Genomic DNA, 14728 nt, shown 5'->3' on the forward strand with positions numbered 1-14728 from the left:
AAAAAGAAAATTATAGGCCAATCTAACTAATGAACAATGAACTTTGATGCAAAAATATTAAATAAAATATTAGCAAAACTATTAAAGAAAATCATCCTCAGAATAATACACCATGACCAAGTAGGATTTATACCAGGAAGGCAGGGCTGGTGCAATATTAGGAAAATGATTAATATAATTACCTATATCAATAACCAAATTAATAAAAACCATAGGATCATCTTAATAGATACATAAAAGGCATTTGATAAAATCCAACATTCATTCCTAGTAAAAACACTAGAGAATATAAGGATAAATGAACTTTTTTTTTAAATAGTCAGTAGTATCTATTAAAAACCATCAGTATGCATCATATGTAATGATGAAATACTGGAACCATTCCCAATAAAATCAGTAGTGAAACAAGATTGCCCACTTTCACCATCACTTTTCATTATTGTATTAAAAATGTTAGATTCAGCGATAAGAGATGAAAAAGAAATTGAAGGACTTGGAGTAGGTAAAACGGAAACCAAACTCCTTGCAGATGATATGATGGTATACTTAGAGAACCCGAGATATTCTACTTAAAAGCTAATAGAAATAATCCACAACTTTAGCAAAGTTGCAGGTTATATAATAAACCCACATAACTCATCAGCATTTTTATACATCACTAACAAAATCCAACTACAAAAGATACAAAGAGAAATTTCATTTAAAATAACTGTCAATAGCATAAAATATTTGGGAATATATCTGCCAATGGGAAAATCAGGAACTATATGATCAAAAGTACAAAACAGTTTCCACATAAATAAAGTCCACATAAATAAATAATTGGAAAAATATTAAGTGCTTTTGTATAGGTCGAGCAAATATAATAAAGATGACAATACTACTTAAACTAAACTTATTTAATGCCCTAGAAAAAAGAACAACAAAATTCATCTGGAAGAACAAAACGTCAAAAATTTCAAGGGAACTAATTTAAAAAAAAATCAAATGAAGGTGGCCTAGCTGTACCTGATCTAAAACTATATTATAAAGCAGAGGTCACCAAAAACATTTAATATTGGCTAAGAAATACACTAATTGATCAGTAGAATAGGTTAGGTTCACATGACAAAATAGTCAATAACTATAGTAATCTAGTGTTTGACAAACTTCCCAGTTTTGGGGATAAGAACTCACTATTTTCAAAATACTGCTGGGAAAATTGGAAATTATTATGGTAGAAACTAGGTATTGGCCTACACTTAACACCATATACCAAGATAAGATCAAAATGGGTCCATGATCTAGGCATAAAGAATGAGATTATAGTAAATTAGAAGAACATAGGATAGTTTACCTCTCTGACCTGTGAAGAAGGAAGGAATTTGTTACCAAAGAAGAACTAGAGATCAGTATTGATCATGAAATAGAAAATTTTGATTAGATCAAGTTAAAAAAAAAAAAAAACACTTTTGTGCAAACAAAACTAATGCATACAAGATTAGAAGGGAAGCAATAAATTGGGAAAATAGTTAAAGGTTCTGATAAGGCTTCATTTCCAAAATATATAGAGAACTGATTGAAATCTGTAAGAAATCAAGCCATTCTCCAATTGGTAAATGGTCAAAGGATATGAACAGAAAATTTTCAGATGACTAATTCTACCCATATGAAAAGGTGTTCAAATCATTGTTGATCAGAGAAATGTAAATTAAGACAACTCTGAGATACCACTACACACCTGTCAGATTAGCTAAGATGATAGGAAAAGATAATGGTGAATGTTGGAGGGGATGTGGAGAAACTGGGACACTGATGCATTGTTGGTGGCATTATCAATGGATCAAATGATTCTGGAGAGAAATTTGGAACTATACTTAAAAATTTATCAAGCTGTGCATATCCTTTGATGCAGAAGTGTTCCTGCTGGGCTTATATCCCAAAGAAATACTTAATAAGGGAAAGGGTCCTGTATGTGCCAAAATGTTTGTGCCAGCCCTTTTCATAGGGCAAGAAACTGGAAACTGATTGGATGGCCATCAATTGGAGAATGGCTGAGTAAATTATGGTATATGAATATTATTAAATATTATTGCTCTGTAAGAAGTGACTAGCAGGATGAATACAGAGAGGCTTGGAGAGATTTAATGAACTGATGCTGTGAAATGAGCAGAATCAGGAGATCATTATACATTTCAACAACAATACTATATGAGGATCAATTCTGATCGAAGTGGCTCTCTTCAACAATAAGAGCATCCAAATCAGTTCCAATTGATCAGTAATGGACAGAAATAGCTACAACCAGTGTGTGTGTGTGGGGAAACACTGGGAAATGAGTGTGGATTGCAATATAACATTTCCACTCTTTCTGTTATTGTTTGCTTACATTTTTATTTTTCTTCCCAGGCTATTTTTACCTTCTTTCTAAATTAATTACATACTATGCAAATTATTTGGCACAATAGGGAAAGAAGGAGTGTAGTGTCCAGACTAGGTGTCTGGAGGATTTCTGGATGGGTCTTGGCCTTACATAGAGAAATGATGAAGGCAGGAAAGCCACCACAAGGATGGTCAAAGATAGAGTCTGGAGTATGAGATCGAGCTTGAGCTCATACTCTTGTCTCCAGTCCTCTCAGTCCTTAAATAACTTAGTGCAATTACATCACTAATAGCACACTGCGCATGTGTCAACTATAGCACCATTACATCACTAAATCTATATGAACTAAATATATTACACTAAATATATGTGAACTAGAGTGATTATATCTTTATATCACACTAAGTATATGTGAACTAGAGATCCATTATCTCATCAATCACACTCATCAATCTCATCAATCAAATACCCTGTTGTAAGTATCCTTGCTTTAAGTATATTTTCCCAGAGATCCCCACTATCTGAGGTCCTCTACACAGGAGTCCAAATTCATTTTATGACAGAGATATGGTGCTGATACCTACATCAGGTAGTGTCAAAACAGAGAAAAAAAATAGATGAATTTCCCTAATAAATGTTGATGCAAAAATCATAAATAAAATATTTGCAAAGAAATTACAGCAAGTTATTGTCAGGATAATACATCATGACCAAATAGGATTTATATCAGAAATGCAAAACTGATTCAACATTAGGACAACTATTAGCATAATTGACTATATCAGTAACTAAACTTACAAAAATCATATGATTATCTCAATAGATGCAGACAAAGCATTTGAAAGAAAAAAAAAATCCAACAACCATTTCTATTAAAACCACTAGAGAGCATAAGAATAAATAGAGTTTTCATTACAATGATGAATATCACCTATTTAAAACCATCAGCAAGCATCAAAGGTAATGGGAATAACCTAGAACCATTCCCAATAAGATCAGGGGTGAAATAAGGTTTCTCACTTTCCCCATTAGTATTCAATATTGTATTAGAAATGTTAGCTTTGACTATAACAGAAGGAAAAAAAAATCAAAGGAATTAGAGTAAGTAATGAGGAAACCAAATTATCCAATTTTGCAGAAGATATAATGGTATACTTAGAAAATTCTAGAGAAACAACTAAAAAGCTACTAGAAACAATTCACATTAGTAAAGTTGCAGAATATAAAACAAATCAACATAAATCATCAGCATGTTTTTATATTACCAAAAAAGCCTACAAGCAAGAGACCTTGTTCATCATATACTTCCTTACAAACCTGTCTTTTTCCAACTCCCTCAATCACCAATCATTTAGTATGCATCATCAGTCACAGAACAGTAACCAGAAGAGTTCTCCATGCTTATTAAATAATGGAATCAAACCAACTAATCTAGAAAACTTCTTGAGTTCTAAATCTATGGAATTTCTCTTTGTATCTCTTGCTGTTAGATTTTTGTTAGTGATGTATAAAAATACTGATGATTTATGTGGATTTATTTTGTATCTTGCAACTTTGCTAAATTCGTGGATTATTTCTAATAGCTTTTTAGCAGAATCTCTGGGGTTCTCTAAGTATACCATCATATCATCTGCAAGGAGTAATAATTTGGTTTCCTCATTATCTACTCCAATTCCTTACATTTCTTTTTTCTTCTCTTATTGCTGAAGCTAACATTTCTAATACAATATTGAATAGTGATGGTGAAAGTGGACAATCTTGTTTCACTCCTGATTTTATTGGGAATGGTTACAATTTATCACCACTGCATATGATGTTTATTGATTTAATTTTAAATAAGTGCTACTGACTATTTTAAGGAAAAGTCCATTTATTCCTGTATTCTCTAGTGTTTTTAGTAGGCATGAGTATTGAATTTTATCAAAGGCTTTATTTATCAAATGCATCTATTGAGATGATCATATGTTTTTTTTGTTGTTTTTTGTTTTTTTGTTATTTTGGTCATTGATATAGTCATGTTGTAGGGTTTCAAAATTTGCAGGAATCATTGGATTTCTTGACACATGCAGTAATGGACAATAGATTGGTTTTAGATTATCTTTTTGCTGCTGAAGGAGGTGTATGTGTGATTGTTATTTATATACCCTCCTTCTAGGACTTATGGATATGTATAACTCCTCATGTTGGTTCATGCTGTTTATTACATCACTATTAGCCTTTGTTATGCTACTATGTGTTTGTGTAATACCTCCCATGATGATGTATTTCTGTAAACCTGTTTCAAGAAAAACCCTTCAGTTCAGAGAAAATTTGCTAACAATATATGCTTTGACTCCCCATTTCCCTTTGGTGTTTTCAACTCCCTTCCTGAGAATTCAGGGAGGGTTTGATCAACTCCTTTTTGATGTTTTCACCTCCCTTCCAGAGAAACCTAAAACAAAAGAAAGCAGGAGATATAGACAGCTGGAACTCTGAAAAGGTATGCTTAAATCAAGGACAGGATAATGCTTCTAGTTAAGTACCTACTCAATGTGAGATAATGGTTCTTTAAATGTATACTTAATGTGATGGTGATGTCATGGGCTGTAGGCACATGCTCAGTTGTTGTAGTGATATAATTTTACTGAAGTATTTAAGAGAAGAAGCCTCTCTCAGCCCAGGACACAGAAGAGTCTCAGACACAGAGACGATTCAGGACTCCATCTATAACCACCTTATGGTGGCTCTCCTGCCTTCATCACTTCTCCACCTAAATATCAAGGCTGTCTAGAGATCTCCCAGAAACTAGCCCAGACATTAGACACTACTTGCCTTTTGTATTGCATTAGATGTTTCACAGATAATATGCTGATCCATTTGTTTGTTCCCCAGACACAGTAGCTAACACTATTATATTTTAACTCAGAGTATCCTAGTAGATTTTCAGGTGACTGGACAATAAATACTCTGGATCCCTTTGCTGTGCCTGCACTTGGCTGCCTGCCTCCTCCTCGATTGAAACAGACCATTTCTGATGTTCTTCCCAAATATCTTCTGCTGGAAATTTGTTACACTCCAATTATTTATGTGTTCTGTCACTCCAAAACCAGTTCAGAATCTTGATCTGGTGTGATCTTAATGAAGTCAGAAAGAGTTCAGATAAAGTCCTGTCTCCTCTCTACCATCTTGGCTCCACCCTGCATTGTATCTATTTCTTAAGGAAACAGCTCTGGACTTAGTGATGCATTAGTGTTATAGCTATATTGTATAGAGAAAAAGCTATCTTCCCTCAAAGTCACTATGGTGACTATGGTGACTATGGACTAGGGTGACCACTAGGTGGCACAGTGGATAAAGCATCAGCCCTGAATTCAGGAGAATGGGAGTTCAAATCTGGTCTCAGACACTTAATACTTCCCAGCCTCAGGAAAAAAACAAAAAAACTACTGCAAGTATTCCAAGCACTGTGCCAAGTTCTTTATAGTATTATCTGATTTAATCCTTACAACAATACAACAATCCTGGAAATTTATTCTATTTTCCACTAAGCCATCCCTTTCAAATGGAAAAAAAGAAGAAAGTAATAAAGAGAAGTAAATTAACCAATCAGAAAGTAAGAACATGAAGACCAAAGTCAAAAGACTGAAAAAATAGAAAAAGTGATTAAAATATATAATCATGAAAAACAGGGCAAGAAACCATAGGACACCATGAAAACCATGATGAAACAAAATCCTGCATATCATATTTCAAGAAATCATAAAAGAAAACTGTCTAGGAGTTTTAGAAACAAAAAGAAACATAACAATATAAAAATTGTTTATAATTTGTTTAAAAAAAAAAAAAAAAACAATGTCATCATGAAGTTGTCATTAAGATTTACAAGTGAATTCAATTTCACTGAGGCAGGGCTGTGCAAGGTCACTAGCTTCACTCTCTCTTCCAGAACCACTTGTGAGCCATGGTAAAATTTACATCAGGAGAACTGGAGAGATCCCCAATACAGTGGGAAATCTTGGCCTTTTTAAGTTAAGTTGCTTCCAAGATATCAGTTTGTCATAGGTAAAGCCCATTCAGTGAGTAAAGCTAGGAAATTATGGCCAAAAACATGGTTTTGTTTATCTAAAAAATCAGTATGGGAGGGGAAGGCTTCGGGGTTTCTGACTAAAATAGAAATGATTATTATTTATATTCATTCTGAGTCATCAAGCCCAAACAATAACCAAGTAAAGACTGAGCAGGGATCTATTAACCTTCTCCAGTTGTTCAAATCTGTTTCTTGCCACTGAACCCAGAGGGCTCTGAAATCTAATTCATTTGAAAATCATTATATCACCTTTCTGAGTTCATTGGTCCTGTTCAAAAATCAAGAACAGCAATCTGTGGAAAGTGGTAGTTGCCCCAAGGCTTTCTTTCTCTTTCCTTCTTTTATTCTCCTTCCTCTATTCCTTTTCTCCCCACCTCCTTTCCCTCATTTCATGTAGGAAATCATACCCTTACTTGTGTGTGCTCTGCCCAAAAGAATATAAATTTTAATGCTTGAAACTTCACAAGATATCTTAGGGTTATCAGACTAGATTTATTATTTAAAATTAAAAATATTTTATTAAAAATTGCATCAAGTTAGGAACACTTTGAAAGGCTGACCACTAGAGATCACAAGAGATTCAAGCTAAATCCAGTTTTATGGAGTTTGTTTAAAAAAAAATAAAGACAATTTGGGTAGGTTCATGTCAGCAAAGAGTGATGTACCTCTGCTTCTCAGTCACATCACTGAAGGATGACATTATAGATAAAGGAATATGCTTCTAGGTGTTGGCTACTAGATTAATTTTTTAGAAACTTGCCTTAAATTGAAATCACTATGGCTTTCACTAACTGAAAATTATTAATCACCACCTGAAAGAACTCCTTCATTAAACATTGGTTTGGCTGTCCTACAACATAATTGTTCAGTGTTTTTATTCCTTTTCCACCTGTTTGACATGACCAGCTTCGATAACAAAAGAATGACTGCTTTGTGCTTTATAGGTTTCCCTAAAGTAATTAAAATCTTATGTTTTGGAAACATTATCACAGATTGGGTATGAAAGAGTATCTCACATTGAAATTTTAAACAAATTCTCTTCTAAAAAATTCTATTGATTTTCTGTAATTGAACATACCTAGAAGAGATCAGCTATGCTTCATTCTTTAGGCTGTACCACCAGGACACAATTGCTTTCTCCTCTAGTCCTATAGTTATCTTCTCCCACTAATGAGTTCCCCCTGGAAAGTTCTTTCTGAGAAAGAGTTCAGTTTAACTATCTTTCATTCCCTATGCTTCACTATAATTGCTTGCCTCTAATTGTCTTTTCTCATTGTCTTTTCTATTTTAAGTGCTTATCCTCAATAGACTGTAACCTACTGAAAAGCAACAACTGTCTTTCTTTTTGTCTGAACTTATATCTCCATCATTTAACATAGTCTATGAAACATAATAAATATTAATATATTTATTAAATGTTTTTACTAACTTTATCTAAATTTTCTGGCCCCTGGAATCATGACTTTTGAGTTTATTTAGAGTGTATCATTTTCAGGGTTTATATTTGAGTCAAATCAGTTCAACAAGCATTTATGAAGTACCTAGAGACAAATTACTTGTCCAGAATCACCCATCTAGTATATATCAGAATAAAGACTTAAACCCAAGTCTCCTTAATTGCTATCTCAAAATCTTCCAGAGTTAAAAGAATGAAAAATTACAGTTACTGTTTTCAAGTGACTTAAATAACATTTTGATAAGGAATACTTCTTTGATCTGGAATAATATAGTACTATGTATAATTTGATAGAGGCAAAAGTAAGAATTATAAGAAGTTCTTGAGGAAATGTTAAGGAAAATGGATTTCAGCTATAGAAATTGGGGGAGACTTCATGAACAAGGCGAGAATAGACCTGAGCCTCAAAAGAAGAGAAAGACTTTTACAAAGAAAAGATAATGTGGGTTGCATTATAGCCTCAGAGTTCAAATTAAAGGAGTTCATGGAGAGTGTACACTGAATTTGGAGAATAGCTATTAAAATAGTTATTGGAGTTTGTTAAAAATAGTCTAGTCTGCGTGTAATAGTGTGTGAAGGGTAATATGAAATAAATTTGAAACGTTTAGATCCAGAATTTTAAGAATATAAAATGCCAGCCTAAGAATTGTGGGTTTTACCTTTTTGAAAACAAACAAGCTTTGAAAAGTTGTTCTTGTTTTTGTTATTATTGCTAAATTAGTGGTTTGTAATTAACAAAGAGGAGGCATAGACTTCATGCAATAGCAGGTCTATTTTTTGTAGTCACATGAGAAGTGGATTGGAAAGGAATAAAAAAGGGATCAGGCAGTCTATTTAGAATGCTAATATAGCCCAGGAGAAAATTAAGAAAGTCTATATTTTAAGAGGTTTTAATGTACTCACTTCTGAATTGTTCTATGAAGATGACTAAATTGAATTGATAGGGTGTACCTTCTAAGGGAAATACAGCAATAGTCTTGAGATACCCTGACCTTAGAGTTCTAATGTCCTAATAATCTGTCTGTCAATGACCCAAAAGTCTCTTTATATTAGAAATATTATATATATATATATATATATATATATATATATATATATATATATATATATATATATATATATATATATATATATATATATATATATATATATATATGTATTTCCCCCCTTACATTTTAGGGAAGATATAGCAGTAATATGAAGTCCCTGGACCTTACATACTATTGTCCTAACAACTTGGCTGTTAATAATTCTAGTCTCCTGAGCTTAGGAATACCATCCTACAGTCTTACAAACATTGCTGACTGTCAGATGCAAAAGTTATTAGTCAGTGATAACCAAGTTCCTGATAGAATAGTGAATAGACACTTATCAAACTTACCTGTAAGCCATAAAATTATCAAATAAGTATCATGGGGATCTGATCTCTCATGTTTTATAAATTTATCTTCTTACTCCCAGTTTTCTGATAAATCTAAATATTTTTTTTGAACTTAGCCCTCTTCAATTGGTGTTACAATAATAATAAACTTTACCCCTTCACTTGGAGATGGGTTCAAGCCACAAATTCTTTTGAGACACCTTGAGACACTGGTTTACAACTACAAACTTTTGGAGTCTCCTTTGAATTTCCACAATTGGTGGCTCTGTATGGAAGAGTCTTGTTTCCCATGGCTTTCTCCCCTTCCCTGTCAAGGCAAGAGTCCCATTCTTTTCTCCCTTAATCCTACCTATATCTGGGACACCCCAAATAACTGGGAGAAGGCTTATCTAGGTCGTCTTAATCTCCACGCTCAACAAATTTTCCTTCACTGGAAATACCCAGCCTTGGAAATTTTTGCAATTTTTGAAAAAGTTTCTAGGTAACTTTTGACACTTTTTCACTTTGTCTAGGATGCCAGAGTATACAAGGTGCTATAGAATGGCTTTTGGAAAAGATGAAACAGTTCGCTTCCATGTCATTTTTGTCTGTGTCTGTCTCTATGCCGAATGTTTACATCATATTTGTTCTGTGAGCTTGATTTTGTTACGAGGAAAGATGAAAATTTCTGTACTGCAGTTAGAGCACTGGGAAAGATTTCTTAACATCCTTGAATTCCATCTTAAAGAGGGAAAAGCCTGACTTGCTTCCTGTAGACCCCAGTTCTGAACAAGCTGGATAGAACACTGACCATGAAGTCAGGAGGACCTGAGTTCAATTCTGGTCTCAGATAGTTAATAGTTCCTAGCTGTATGACCCTGAACAAGTCACAACTCCAAATGCTTCACCAAAAAAAAAAAAAAAAAAAAAAAATTGCAGAACTGCTAAAATAACATCTTAAAAGATTCTCAAATTTTTGAGAGAAATGATTAAGGAGTTTGGCAATTAATCATTTTAAGACTGCAGGAAAAATTCCTGAGACATTGGGAATAATTCTTATGAATTAACCCCATTTTAAAAGGAAAAGAAAAATTGGGTAAATAGAAAATTTTGCTAATTCCTTCTTGATTCCCGTCTTGTTTGCAGCTCCCCATTCTGCTCCATTGGGAAAGTACTTCAGAAGGTATTAAGCTATCCTCTGATACTGATAATTCAGTATGCTCTACTCCCTGGAGAACTGAGTGCATCTCAGTAGTGGAGATTGTTAATAAGATTGATATAGCTCATGCTCCTCTCTTAACCCCTCTCATCTCAAAATCAGATTAGGAAAAGAGAATGCAAAAGAACAGTAGGGAAACTCAAACTGTTTTTGAGCCACCTGAGAAATAGGGGAAGCAGCAAAAGTAGTGGAATCCTTACACACACCTTGCCCAATCAACTCCCCAACTCAGCCTGAGGTGGGGATGGAGTGGGATCAGGCCTTTAGTAAGTATTCCATGAGCCCTGGCACCTGAAACTACCATCAAAAATAGATCATGACATCAGTCACTATAGCCTTTAGCAAGTTCTATCCAGGTACCTCTGGCAGCACACAGCATGGCAGGGTGAGATGAGAAAGTCAGTTAGCCTCTGCATTTGGTAAACCCAACATTCTCTGTTTCAGTTGCAGATATGGATTAGCTATGTAATTGATGGTAAATTATTTGATCTCTGCCAAATTTTCTGATTTGTAAAGAGAAATAATAATGGTTGCTGTAAAAATCACATGATTGCAAAAATACTTAGCATAAGGCAAATGTTATATGATTGTTAACTGTTTTATTGGATATAATTGTTTCATATTTTTAATTTTATATGAGTTTTTAGATGTGATAACATAAAATGAAATAAATGATTTTGTGTGTGTGTGTAAAGTAATTTGGAAGCAAATTCAGTTAAATTATGACTGGCCTCTCAGAACTAGGAAAATACAGTGCATAGAGGAAAGAGATCCTTTTTCTCTTTCTTCCCCCTTCACTTTTTCCCTCTGCATTAGGGATACATGGATAAATAGGTGAGAGGGAGAGAAATAAAATGTAATCAATTCAGTGAAATTTATTTATTTGAGAAATGATAGTAAAAGCAGTTTTAAAGAAGCTCTAATCAAAGCCCACTTATGGGCTATGTAAATCGTAATCCCACAGTGCAGCTATATTGTGCTTATTAACAGGTTTAGGAAAACAGAAAAGCAGTTTGCTGCTATTTTCAAAACTCTAACAGCAAACAGTCTGCTTTTAAATTATCAAGTTATCTGCTCAAGTAGGTAGATGATATCTTCATGTGCAGCCCAATCTGAGAGGCTTCTTGGTTGATGTAATAAAAACCCTTAACTTTTTTGCCTTCCAGGGCTAGAACGTTTCTTTATCTAAGGCCTACTTTTGCCAGTCAGTCTGTAAAGTATATAGGCCATGAATTAACTGCTACCTCCTTTTGCTTACAAGGGAGAGGAAGCAGAAAACTTATCATTCTCTGAACCAGTCTCAAAAAAACAACTATATACTTTCCTGGACATGGATGGATTTTGTAGACTTCTCAAAGAAACTTGCTATCTTTGGAATGACCCTTTTGTCTTAGAGCAGTGGCTGCCACACCCATTTTAGTTGAGGAAGCCTCCAAACTCAGTCTAGACCAACTATTGGAGGTTCTAATTTCGTGATAGGTTCGGAGAGTTTTTTTGAAATTAGAGGCCATCTGATTCTCCTTTTATGGCAAACTTTCAACTCTGTCACCCTGCTCCCTGAGACTACTCAGTTGAGTGACATCATTTATAATTCTGAGGAAGCTTTAGATTCTATCTATTGCAGTCGGCCTGACATTCTAGATGGTGTTTGATTTACTGATAGGTACAGTTTTCTTGAAAACAGGAAAAGGAAGGCTGGTTACTCTGTGGTGACCTTATTAGCACCTTGGAGGTTACCACAGGAACTCTGCCCAAAGGGCCTAATCCATTGCCCTCACCAGAACTATAGAACTAGGGGAAGAAATGAGAGTGAATATCTATACTGACTCCAAATATGTCTTTCATGTTTTGCATACTTATAGGGCTACACGGGAAAAAGCAGATTTTTGACAGCAAAAAATTCCTCCATTAAGTATATAGAGGAAATTCCACAATTACTGCAAGTTGTCCATGGACTTAGAGAGGTTTCTGTTATGTTTTGTAAAGGACACCAGAAAGGGGATGCACTTCAGACCTAAAGAAATCGGCTTGCAGATTCAGCTGTTCTACTGCTGTCCATTTGTCTCTGTAGCACCTTTAATTTCCCAATTTCTGGACTCTAACTCTCCTTCACAAAGCCCCCAGGAACAAGTCCTTGTTGAAAAAAGGATGTACAATGTTTCTCCTTCTGGGTGGTTTCAAACATTTTCACAACAACATCTCTTTTTAGAGACCAGCCATCTCTTTGTCCATCATTCGGGAAAAATGCTCTTCAGTCCTTTATGAGACCTATTTTCACTGATCACAAGCTAAAGGAAACAATTAAAAAGATCTATTAAGCCTGTCCATTTTGTACTTAAATTCCATTCAGCTGTGTAGCACATACCCAGGGGAGGATTGGCAAATAGATTTTACACTTATACCCCCTTTCAGGGTTAAACTGCCTTTAGTTTTTGTTGACAGCTTTATCAATTTATTAAAAGCATTCCCTTGCAAGACTGAAAAGGATTAGAGTTTTTGACAAATGAAATTATATCTCTTTGTGGCCATCCTAGGTTTTTATAGAGTAACAATGGTCCAGCCTTCACTTCTCAAATAACTCAAACTGTGTCCAAGGCACTTATTATTAATGATCATCTCCATCCTGCCAGTCTTCTTCCCTACTCCAAGTTTAATGTCTTTTACATATTATGGTGCTTACTAGGCCACCTGAGCACACTTTTCACTGTGTATAATGTCCACTCATTGCCTCTACTCTTTTGAGGAGACAAAAGCAAGGATTTGGAGAAACTGTTCTTTGGTATTTGTCCTATAAAAAGCTGTATATGTGTGATACATTCATGAGAACCTCATAACCCAGCCCCCTCAATCTTCCTCTAGGGGATTACTGGTTACTGTCCCTAATAACCTCTATAATGACTCTACTTTTTATTTATTCATATTTGCTCATATTTGGTCCCTGTATTTTAAATTTATTTTTGAGAGTTGTCTCTTCTAGATTCCAAGTCATGAAATTCCAATCATTTGGTCAAACTGAATATCATTTGCTACTTTATGCTGTTACTTAGCACTTCCTAGATGCTGTTGCCACTATCTTCAATTCACATATCTTCTCTCCTCCTCAGTCTGGACTGCACTAGACAGGGCCAGTTCTATGAGCCTTAGCCTAAAGCAGCTTCTGTCCCTGTTTTCCCAAATGAGTTTGGGTTTCAAACTGCTTAAGAAGGGAATGATGTGGTACAGCTTCTAGAAGGAATAGAGCAGTAATATTGAGGTCCCTTGATATTAGAGTTCTATTGTTCTAATTATCTGTGTGTTAATGATCTTAAAAGTTTCCTGACCTTAGGAATAAAATAATACTGTTATATCTTTCTGCAGAAAAGTATATGTGGGATTATAACCTTTAGAATGTAGTCTTTTGGGCCTTATTTCTAAAATAAAAAGAGAGTTAAATCAAATCTATAAGAATACAGGTCATTTCCAATTGATATATGTATGGTCAAAGGATATGAGCAGATAATTTTCAGAAATTGAAACCATTTATGGTCACACGACAAAATGCTCTAAATAACTATTGATCAGAGAATACAAATGAAGACTCCTCTTAGGTACCACTTTACACTTCTCAGATTGGATAAGATGACAGGAAAAGATAATGATTAATGGATAATGATTAATGTTGGATGGGATGTGGGAAAACTGGGACACTAATACATTGTTGTTGGAGTTCTGAAGAGCAATTTGGAATTATGCTCAAAAGGCTATCAAACTGTGCATACCCTTTGATCCAGCAGGTATCTATTGTGCTTGTATCCCAAAGAGATCTTAAAGGAGGGAAAGGAACCCATATGAGCAAAAATGTTTGTAGCAAGTATCTTTGTAGTGGCAATGACCTGGAAAGTGGGTGAATGCCCATCAGTTGGAGAACGGCTACATAATTTATGGTATATGAATGCTATGGAGTATTATTTTTCTATAAGAAATGATAAGCAAAATGATTTCAGAAAGATCTGGAGAGACTTATATGAATTGATGGTAAGTGAAGTGAGTAGAACAAAGAGGACATTGTACACAGCAACAAAAAGATCATATGATGATGGATTCTGATGGATTTTGCTTTTTTCAACATCCATGTAATTCAGGCCAGTTCCAATGGTCTTGTGATGGAGAGAGTCTTCTGTACCCAGAGTGAAGACTGTGTGTACAGCACAATATAATATTTTCACTTTTTTGTTGTGTTTTTTGCTTGCATTTTTTTTTCTTTTTTTCATTTTTTTCCTTTTTGG

The 14728-nt window shown here is 34.5% G+C and overlaps 1 protein-coding gene across 1 annotated transcript in view; it reads right to left on the minus strand.

Moving 5' to 3' along the window:
* CCDC102B (coiled-coil domain containing 102B) overlaps positions 1–14728 on the minus strand; it is a 620750-nt gene that overhangs the window by 306145 nt on the left and 299877 nt on the right.

The sequence above is a fragment of the Sminthopsis crassicaudata genome, chromosome 1 (genome assembly GCF_048593235.1).
Source record: "Sminthopsis crassicaudata isolate SCR6 chromosome 1, ASM4859323v1, whole genome shotgun sequence".
NCBI classification, from domain to species: Eukaryota; Metazoa; Chordata; class Mammalia; order Dasyuromorphia; family Dasyuridae; genus Sminthopsis; species Sminthopsis crassicaudata.